Source organism: Cryptomeria japonica, chromosome 9 (assembly GCF_030272615.1).
Source record: "Cryptomeria japonica chromosome 9, Sugi_1.0, whole genome shotgun sequence".
Taxonomy (NCBI): Eukaryota; Viridiplantae; Streptophyta; class Pinopsida; order Cupressales; family Cupressaceae; genus Cryptomeria; species Cryptomeria japonica.
The window spans coordinates 523,367,218-523,378,499 of record NC_081413.1 but is presented as its reverse complement, the minus strand read 5'-3'; positions in this window follow the sequence as shown (position 1 = coordinate 523,378,499).

Here is an 11,282-nt window from a genome sequence, read left to right as displayed (position 1 = left end):
ATTATATCAAATAAATGATCTAAATTTTAAAATCATTTAATAACTAATCTAGCATTCTCTATATAGATTCAATTTATTTTTATTTTGAATTTTGTAAAAGAATATTTTTATTATTTTTATTTTTATTTTTCAACTGTTTATTATTTTCCTATTACATTGATTGAGTGAAATTTTTACATATCAAAAAAATTTCACTATAAAGAATTTCTTATATATAATTTATTAATCCATCAACTCCAATGTTTATTGCATATATGTTTTTTAATTAATTTTGTTGGCATTTCATGAAGATTGCATTAATGAAGTATAAGTGTTGTCATTGATGTCAATTGTAACCAGTAATAGAGTTGTATTGCAACCAGTAGTTGAATAGTGAAGTATGACATTGTATGTTTTACTTTCAATTTGGCATTATTGTCAAAGGTGGAGAAGAACTGTATGATTGATAGGGAGAAGAACTGTAGCCAGTTACCAGCTGAAGACATGGAGACTCGGTTGAAGGAGATTACATGGAAAAATGTAAACCAGGATTCCTATACCTGTGTATGTGCATTACTCTTAATCATCACAACAAAGGGTATTTATATTTGTATTCCCATCAATGCCAAAGGGGGAGATTGTTGGTATTTCATGAATATTGCATTAATGAAGTATAAGTGTTGTCGTTGATGTCAATTATAACTGGTAATAGAGTTGCATTGCAACCAGTAGTGATGCAGTAATGCAACTGGTAGTTGAGCAGTGAAGGAAAGTGGTATTACTATTGTAGCAGTGAGATCAACCGATAACCCTAACCTGTTGATATGTCGAACTCTAACCGATGGAGCTTGGTGAATCGGTTGTGTTGATCTATGATCAAATGGTCATTGAAGATGATTATGACACGTGTGCATGATGCATGTGATGAGTTTCAAAGTGGTTTTGGTGCATAAAAGATAACTATTTTATCTTGGGAATCAGCAAGTGCATTGCATGAAGTGGAAACCGTGTGATGAGTTACGAGATCCAATGTGCGGTGATCCAGGAGAGGTTGAGGTTGTCTAGTATAATGTGCAGATGATTGCTATGTAATCTAACGGTCATGTTTGAACCAATTTGTTTGTAATCTCTATGGGATCTTAGGTTTTGTGACCTATTGTTTTTCTTATAAGGTCGATGAGTTGTTTTGTAGTAGTGTTGGCAATTTTGGTTAAGTGTCAGTGTGATTGATTGTTGAACCAGAAGGAGTATCTACAGAATGAGTGAAGGCAAATAGGAGCATAAAAAGGATCTGATCAAGAAGAGTAGTGCTATTGCCAGATCAGCAAAAACCCTGTTGTTCTCTAACAATTACAACAATTAAATCCCTTAACCAGGTAAGCTTTAACAGGCTTGGTGCTATCTAAATCCTCTAACCAGGTGATCCATTAGCTTGGATTTGAAAGCCTTTATCGAGGTTACTCCTAACAGGGTATTGCGTTTAACAGGGTATTGTAGTCAATCCCTTAATTGGGTGGTCCTTAACCAGATTTGTTCCTAACTGGACATTTTTGTAAAGCTTCTAACAAGGCTTGGCTCCTAACATGGCGAACTTCAGAAGAGTTCAGAATACTTGGTATTCATCCCCACCATAGTTTTTCCCATTTGGGTTTCCACATCAAAAATCATTGTGTCAAGTGGTGAATGGTTTTTGTGGTTATGTTTTGATATGGTTAATCTGTTTAACTGGTAAAGCCACTTAGGTATGTTAAGATGACAGGAAGTGATCTGAAATGTGCTATTACTAATGTTAGTAAAGTGGTTTGATGTTGGGGTTAAATGGTTTGAGAGTTTCGGATCTCTTACACTATTATTTTGGTATGCTAGTCAACCAGTAAACTTGATAGTGCAGTTGCAGTTTATAGTACAATGTTTAAACTGGTTAGTTCAGTGATTGATTTATGAGTTGGGTTTGAGTTTGGTGAAAGTTTAGTGTGTTTAAACCGGTTAGTACTAGATATTTTTTTTTGTTCGATAAGAGTCTGAAGCTATAAATAATTTTGACTAAAGCTATGAACTAGTGAGGCCACATTTTTGAGGGACCTCATCCTCAGAGTTGTTTGGAATTAATACCCTTATATCTCATTTTTTCCATCCTCCGCTCCTTATCTCTCCTTCATCCTTATCTCTCTTCTCCGCTCCTTATCTCTCCACTCTACTCCAAATTACATCCATATGGCTCGACTGAGAGGTGTTCAAACCTAAATCACGCATTCATGTTGCTTGCAACTAACCATTGCATTGTGGGGTCAACCACAAATTTTACTAGATATTTTATTTATTATTAGTTTTTAAATTAATACTAACAAAAAGTTGAAACATATATTATCATTAACACATTTTTCAACATATCTATCAAAGCTAAACTTCTCTTTTTTATTGAAAAGAGTACAACCATGTGAAGTGTAATACATTTTTTGAGATTTTTTTAACAAAATTTATTATAATTTTTAGTTTCTTAGGTAGAGATCATTTATTTTTCATAATAAACTTAATTTTTTTATTTTTTCTAGTTTAAATTCAATACTAAAAATATGATATATATTATAATTGTTACCAATTTTTATCCTTTCAGGTTAAAATTGCTTTAACCAAGGTCTTTAGTTTAATTTTGAAAATTTTTAAAGGGTTTAAATTTTGTTAAAGAGGAAAATTCCCTCTAATTGCTTTAGATTTATATACAAGCCTCTCTTTTGGTATAACTTTAATGCTCTCATTAAAGTATTTCTCACATGGAAATATGAGTTAAAGTTTCAATATGTTGTTGGAGGGAAAATAAAGCCAAAAATAGAGAAATGAATCTGTGATCAAGTTTCAGTCTATGTGGTTTGCCTTTGGTTTGAGCTAGAGTTAATAGTTAGCCTAATTTTCACGCAAAAGAGAAACCTTAGTTTCTTTCTCATCTTGTCTATGACTACAATCAATATTTGCACACAAAAGTTTGAAGATAAAATCAATGCCTAATTCATGGAGATATTTCACTTATACGCTAAGGAAGAGAAGGTTTTCATTTGGTATATCTTCAGTTTCTAGAATATGAAAGAGTAGTTGTAGCTCATGTATTTTTCAGATTAAAAAGTAGTACCAGTAGATTTATCAGCATCAATAAATATTATTGGTTCCTTCATGGCATATTCTAATTTTGTTCATTGTCATTAAGTGATTTGATAAAAGTATTGTGGTTTTATTTTCAAAATCCTTTATTTTTGTCTCATGAATGCTTTGTCAAATAAGAAAATTTCACAGTTAAATTCAGGCTCTGAGTTGTATTTTATTAGATTTTCAGTAAGTTGTAGGATGTGAAAAGTTATTTTCCTTCAAACAACATTGAAAACTACAAACCCTCTCATAAAATATTTATGAATTTTATGATCTCAGTCAAGTCATGAATTAGAGTTTAAGGCCTTTTAAAGCTGATAAAAGTTTAGAGCAGCAAGTAATATAAAAAAATTTGGTGTATCACCTCCCATTAGCAGTAAGATTTCATTACTCAACAAGTTTCTCTTCCCTTTTCTCAATCAAGTTATTTTTTCTAGGAGGTTTCACCAGAGAACCAACTCACTTTGGAGGTTGATTTCCACCATAGGTAGCCCACAGGCCTGGAAATCTTCCAGTGTTTCACAAGATTGTTGAGCTTTTAGCTAAGCATACATGGATACAATCTTGGTGACAACAGTTTTTGGCATGCCTGGTGGGACCTATTTGAGCTATCTCAGCTCAACAAAGATCCATTCTTGCTATTGTTTTGGTGCGAGCAACAACAACTCTAGCCTTCATAGGCAACAAATTTCATACCTAGCGACTCATTTTTCTTCATTTCAAGCAGATTCAGTAATATATAGCCTATGAGAAAGATCCAAACTAGGCAAAGCAAGGATCCGGTTGAGCATTGTCATCTATCACCACCAAAGAGGAAGAGTAGGGCAACAAAGAAGGCTGCAAATCCATCAAATCCATCAGTTCAAGTTTTGCCTACTCCTCCCACTATTTAGCCTTCAATTACAACTTACAATAATCCTTTGTTTTCAATCTCTTAAACTCAAGCACCAGTAATTCCATTTATTAATCCACCTATTATCCCAATGGCTCTACCAAGAGCTCAGCCTTTTGTGCCTTTCAATCAAGGCAACCCCTTAAACCTTACAAATCATGATGATATTCTTGTAGAAGTATTGAAAAGACTACCTTTCTTCATGGGAGAAGATCAAACCACACCCATTGAGCATATAAGGGACATAGCTTCGTTGTGTGGAGTACATCATATCACACAAGAAAATACTACAATCGGACTTCTGGCTACATCAGTCAAAGGCAAAGCGCTTTAGTGGTTCAGAGGGTTACCCGTAAACTCAGTTGCTACCTGGGATGAGCTGGGTGATAAGTTGAACTCACACTTTGAAGATAAATCTGATCATTTATCACTATTAGATCAGTTGAGCACCATAAGGAGAGATCCTCAAGAGAAAATGATTGATTTTAAGTTTTCATTTCTAGAAGAATTCGAACAGAATCCCTATCATGGTAAGGCCTACTCCTACACATGCATTTTATCTTATCTTAAGGCCCTTAATAGTGACATTTCAGTCATGATTTAATCTATGGGTGCAAATACTCTCCCAAATGCATTTGATGTCGCTATTAGAGAAAAAAACTATCTAATTCAGACCAATAAAATAGGTCCTAGGCCTCCCATGCCTATTTTCTAGAAATACAACCTATTGTACCTCTTTTAGAGCCTTTTCTACTTGCTATACCACCTTTACCAACACTAAATTATCAAGTTGCAGCCCAAGCAAATATTGTTACACTCCCAAATCAAGAGTTTCAAGAGTTCAAAAAAGAGATGGAGACTAGGTTCCAAGGTTTTGGGAACAAAATGACCAACATTGAGAAGCAAGTAGCCCAAACTACTAAGTCTAATTGAAAGCCCCTTATCAGCATAACCAGCAAAATAGGCCTCCTTGTCAAGCTGACCCTCAAGGTCAAAGAAGGAATTATAATGCAAGGTCAAACCTCCTCTATAATCCAAACACTATTAGCACATCTAGGGATATTGTCCCAACTCAGAACAACATGGCATCAAATTATGATTGGTGTTATTCTTGCAACCAACCTCATAATCAAACCACTTGTTAAAATGGTATGCTACATCAAGCACTCATGGTTCAGAATAACATTGTTGTCCCAGAAAATAATACTCATGGAACTCATGAATAACAAGGTTTTCATTCTAAACAAGGCCTAGATGTCACCTTGGTTAATTGGCAAGGTGAGGAATTTTGTGGAGTGCATCAGCCACAAGCTTAGAATCAGTGCTACACTTCTATTGCAGCGAATACAAGTTCCAAAAAGAGGGCCATTGATATAGGGCAGCAAGCTGATAAAGGCACCAATCAAGCTTCTACAAGCCAACAAGCACCACTTGGACCTTTACCTACTCTAAATACAAAAATTCTACCAAGAGGGGAACCAGTGGTGAACAAGGATCAGCCAAGAGGCCAACCACAAACAACACAAGTCCAAGAAGATGTTAAAAAGGGACAATAGAAGGTTAGTACAAGTTTATTTAATATTTTGGATCAATTGAAGAAGACACATGTTAGTGTCTCGATGTGGGATTCCTTATCTCTTCCAAGGAAAAAGGATTTTCTACAAAGTGCCTTTTCTAACCTCTCTTTGTCACAAGAGCCTCCTAAGGAGCAGCCCAAAGTTATCTTATCCAATACCCCTCAAGCACAAAAAAATGAACATCCAACTCAAAAGGTTAAATCCCCTCCTTTCTATCTGTAAAGCGGAAAAATCGAACCCTAGTTGTTCTCCCCTCCCCAACTACAAGGAGAGAGAAGGGAGAGTCACTAGGGTTGATGGTTTTCACTTAGGAGAGACTTTACATTCAAAAGAGGGGTTGAAACCCACAAGATCCAATCCCACGCAATGCAAGATTGGATTCTAAATGAGTTTCAAGGGTTAGGACATCAAGGATACCCTCTTTTGTAAAGAAATGTAGATAGAATGATTGAACTAGGAATGCATGTAAAGTAGGAAAGATTCGCTTATAAACAGAGATAGGGATATGGTATGAAGTTGCGGACCTGGAATTAGCAGTAAAATGTCAAGACGGTGTTGTTCTACAAATTTGAGCGAAAGTTGACGGGACGATGGCGCCCGGCGTGCACACGGTCCTCCGAAAAATCCGCGAAATGAAGGTGGATCTGTTCGTCTCTGCACAAGGATTCCAGATCTTCAATTATAGCCACGTACCTACAACCTACACACAGAAAAGAGAGGACGATTGGGGGGTTAGGGATGAGGGGTTTGCCTTTAGGTCAAACCCCGGTTTTGGAATTAACCAAGAAATGAGAATGCTGTAAATGTAAATGTTTGTAATGTAAACAAGTACTGATACTTTGTTGTAAGAATGTTTGTATTCTTACATGCGAAGGTGTAATGTATGTAGTATGTAATGTGTTGTAAGTGATCTCCTCTTCAATGGTTGAATCCTTGTCTTGAATGCAACACCTAGCCTTGAATGGAGACTTAGAATGCTCAATTACTTGAAGGAATGCTTGAATGCTTGAATGTTTGAATAACGCTTTCGCGCCTTGCTCACATATGTCCTCCTCCCTTTTTGAGAGAGGAAATGTAGTTTATATACTTGTCAATTAGGGTTGATAGACTAATTTTCCCGACCTTAGGCCGACCAGGAAACAATATTTCCTGAATTGCAAACTTAGAGACCCGATGCCCAAAAGAGATCGGGCCCAAAATAGGGCCAGGGACCAAGGCGTTGGGCGCCATGGTCTTGGGGGACCACAGCACTAGGCACCATGGTCCTGAAGGACTAGGGCGCTGGGCACCATGGTCCCACCTCTCGGGACAGCAGGGTACAAGGAGGGATCATGCCAAGGTGTAGAAAAATGCAGTTTTTGGTGTCACAAGCAGGTTTCGGGGTCTCCATTCAGGTTCAACGTTGCGCCCCCATCATGAAGACCCAAATGCAGTCGAAATTGCAAGTGTCACAATTTTAGGATGCTACACTATCTACCTTTAATCATAGGCCAGCACCAAGTGCATAATTGTATGATTGATTCAGGTGCAAGCAATTCTATCATTCCAAAGCAAATAGTTGATAGGTTGGGTTTGACATATGAGCCTCTTTCAAAAGGGGTAGTCCAATTAGATGGGACAATAGTAAAAATAGTAAGTGTGATTAAAAATTTGGGTCTCATATTACATGCCTGTCCAAATTTCTCAATTCCACAAGATATCTGCATCATAGATCTTCCACCTCACTTTTCCTTATGTTTATCCAAAGATTTCACAGCTAAGTTAGGTGGGTATTTGTCTTTTGATTGGTCACACATGTTCTTTAGAACAAGATATGATACCAAAGTGATCATAAAATCAGAATTGTTGGCCAATGATCATATAGAACCATATGTTCCAAGTGATAATGCAAATTTGTCCATACAAGAACCTAGTGAACAACCCAATATCCAAGATCCAAACACCCCAATAGAAGGGATACCTGATGTAGTATTGGATGAATGGGCAGTTGAAAATGATGAAGAAGATCCATTCAAGCATATGGAAGAGTTATAACTTGGTGTCTACATGATCCATGAAGAGGGTATTAATGTCCCTAACCTTGAAAAACATGACAAATGGCAGCCCAATTAGCAATGTGATCAGAAAAGAAATGAATTATGGCAACTATATTTTGATGGCTCAAGAAGAAAAGTTGGTTCTGGAAGTGGTGCCATGTTGATCTATCTTGAAGGTAAAAAATGCTATTCAGCCTTTAGATTTTCTTTCAGTTGTCCTAATAATACAGCTAAATATGAGTCACTTGCACATAGATTAGAATGGGCTAGAAAGAAAAATGTAAAGTTTTTGCAAGTATTTGGGGATAGTGAACTAGTGGTTAATCAAGTAAGAAGCATCAATGTGACTAAGAATGATGTCCTTAAAATGTATAAGCATAGAATATGGGATTTAATTGAAGAGTTTGATGTTTTTTAGCTGTTGTCTATGCCTAGAAATTAGAATAAGGAAGCAGATACATTGGCTTCTTTGGGTGCTCAATTTGGCATCCCAAATGAGGTAAATAATGTTGAAGAGCAGCAAGTAATATAAAAAATTTTGGTGTATCACCTCCCATTAACAGTAGGATTTCATTATTCAGCAAGTTTCTCTTCCCTTTTCTCAGTCAAGTTAGTTTTTCTAGGAGGTTTCACCAGAGAACCAGCTCACTCTGGAGGTCGATTTCCACCATAGGCAGCCCACAGGCCTTGAAATATTCCAATGTTTGACAAGATTACTGAGCTTTCAACTAAGAATACACAAGTGCAATATTGGTAACCCTTCAATTAAAGAGTAACAAGCTGCGAAAGGGACTAGTAACCCTTGAGTCAATCTTTAACACTAATGATCAGGTTAGGAAGGAAAATGGCAACATGTTTGTTAAAGAGGAGCACTATGAGCCTATTGAGATCTTCAAAGATTAGTTATTTAATCTTGGCAAGGTATGTACAACTAAGGAGAAACATGCTTTTTTTTTTCTTTGTCAAGAGTTCAATGATGTGTTTGCATGGAAGTATGAAGATTTGAAGGGGTTTACTCCCAAATTATCCCAACACACCATAGAGTTAAAAGAAAATGCAAAACCTATGAGACAAAATCAAAGGCCCCTCAACCCAAAGCTTGAGAATCTCATAAAGACAGAACTAAACAAGCTGTTCCAAGGTAATATCATCTTTCCTATAAAGCATACATCTTGGGTTTCCAATTTAGTTCCTGTAAAAAAGAAGAGTGGTGAACTTAGGCTTTGTGTAGACTTTAGAGATCTTAATAGTGCCTCTCTAAATGACCATTACCTCCTGCCCTAAATGGAGCAAATTCTACAAGTAGTTTCAGGTTCATATAGATTTTCACTGCTTGATGGTTATTCTGGTTATAATCATATCCTAGTAAAAGAAGATGACCAATTTAAGACAGCCTTCAGTACAAAATGGCGAACAATGGCATATAGGAAAATGCCTTTTGGTTTGTCTAATGCAAGACCAACCTTTCAGAGGGCAATGGATATGGCCTTCCAAGGTCTTATAAATATATTTTTTTGGTTTATCTTAATGAGATAACTATTTTTTCATAGCATGCAAAGGAACCTTTTGGTCATTTAAGGCAGATTTTTGAAAGGTGTAGAGAATATGGAGTATCTCTAAATCCTAATAAAGGCACTTTTTTATGTCCGCGAGGGTAAGTTGTTGGTCTATATTGTCTCCAAACATGAAATAACCATAGATCTAGAAAGGGTAAGTTCTATTTTAGCTTTGCCTTTACTTGCTCATAGGAAGGGTCTTCAATGTTTTATATGTAGAATAATTTTTTGAGAAGATTCATCCCTAATATAGTAGTTCTTATGAAGCCTTTAACTAACATGCTTAAGAAGAATACTACTTTTAGTCAGTCTAAAGAAGCTAAGAATAATTTTGAAGAAATTAAGAGCACCATAGCATCATCTCCTACCTTTATTAATCTAGAATTTGCAAAGGATTTTGTGTTATATGCTTTTGGTACTTTTGACACTATTTAGCTATGTTGGTTCAACAGAATGATGAGGGATTGGAATAGCGAATAGCTTTCTTCAGCCAAGGCCTTGAAGGGTATGAATAAAATTATTCTTTTGTTGAGAAACATGCATTATCAAACATTAAGAGTCTAAAGAAATTTAGACACATGCTTTCAATTAACAAAATCCACCTAATGGTTTCTCATCCAAGTATACAAGACTTTTTGTTGAATAAAGATATTAATGATAAAAGAGCTAGTTGGATCATGCAAGTGATGGAGTATGATGTGACTATCAAGGTGACCAAGCTGATTAGAGGTAAGGGACTATGTGAGTAGCTTGCTGGTCACATAGAAAATAGTGAACAAGAGGTTGAAGAAGCTGTTGTAATTCATGAAGATGAAGAACAAACTATTGTAGCAACACCTCCTACAAGTTGGGTGCATGAAATGATGCATTATCTTCAAACTGGTGAGTGTCCTAAGGGTTTTAACAATGCTAAGCGAAGGTACTTTAGACTTCAAGCAATCCCTTATACCATTTTGGATGGAATTTTGTTTAGAAAATATTTTAATGGTATATTCTTGAGATGCATAGATTCAGATCAAATTGATAGAATATTAGAAGAATTCCATGATAGACCAGTTGGTGGTCATTTTGCACCAAGGACTACAGCTCTAAAAATCATGAAAGTTGGGTACTTTTGGCCTGATTTACATAAAGATGCATATGCTTGGGTAAAAAGGTGTAGAAAATATGCAATTTTTGCAGGCAAACAAAGATTAGCAGCTTTACCCTTGCAACCTATTTAGGTTGAACATCCATTCATGAAGTGGGGCCTTGATTTTATTGGGGTCATCACTCCATCTTCAAGTTTAGGGCATAAATTGATCCTAATAGCCACTGATTATTTTACCAAGTGGACTGAAGGTGTGGCCTCAAAAGAAGCAAATGAAAGTGCAGTCTTAAGTTTCTATCAAGTGTTAGTAGCAAGGTTTGGAATTCTATTATCTCTAATAATGTATTAGCTTTTGTAGGCTTTAGAATAATTGAATGGGTTGTCAACAACAAAATATTTTTGAGTACTTCATCCAATTATTACCCTCAAGGTAATGGACAAGCTAAGTCCACTAACAAGAATTTGATCAGGATCATCAAGATAACAGTGGAGGACAATCAAAGGACTTGGCACAATCAGCTAAAGCAAGCATTGTGGGCTGATAGGATCACACCCAAGAGAGCTACATGTATTTCTCCCTATGTTCTTGTTTATGGTAAGGAAGAAAGGCTTCCAATTTTAGTTGAATTACCAACATTAAATCTGATTAAGGAGCTGGAAATTATGGAAGAGGAACCCATGCAAATTAGATTTATAGAACTTGTGGAGATGGAAGAGGTAAGAAAGAATGCATTGCAAACCATTGAAAATCACCAAGCTCAAATGAAAAGGATATTTGACAAGAAGGCAGTCCTAAGAGTCTTCAATGAGGGTGGTTTAGTTCTTAAATAGGATGAGCTGAAGAGTAGACCCGAAAAGCACACTAAGTTTGATCCTATCTGGAGTGGTCCTTACATGATCCCTAAATGTAAGCCACACAATGCCTTTCAACTATCTAACTTGGAAGGAGAAGAGCTTCCTATCCCAGTCAATGGGATACACCTCAAGTTGTGCTATTGAGGTAACATTTCATCT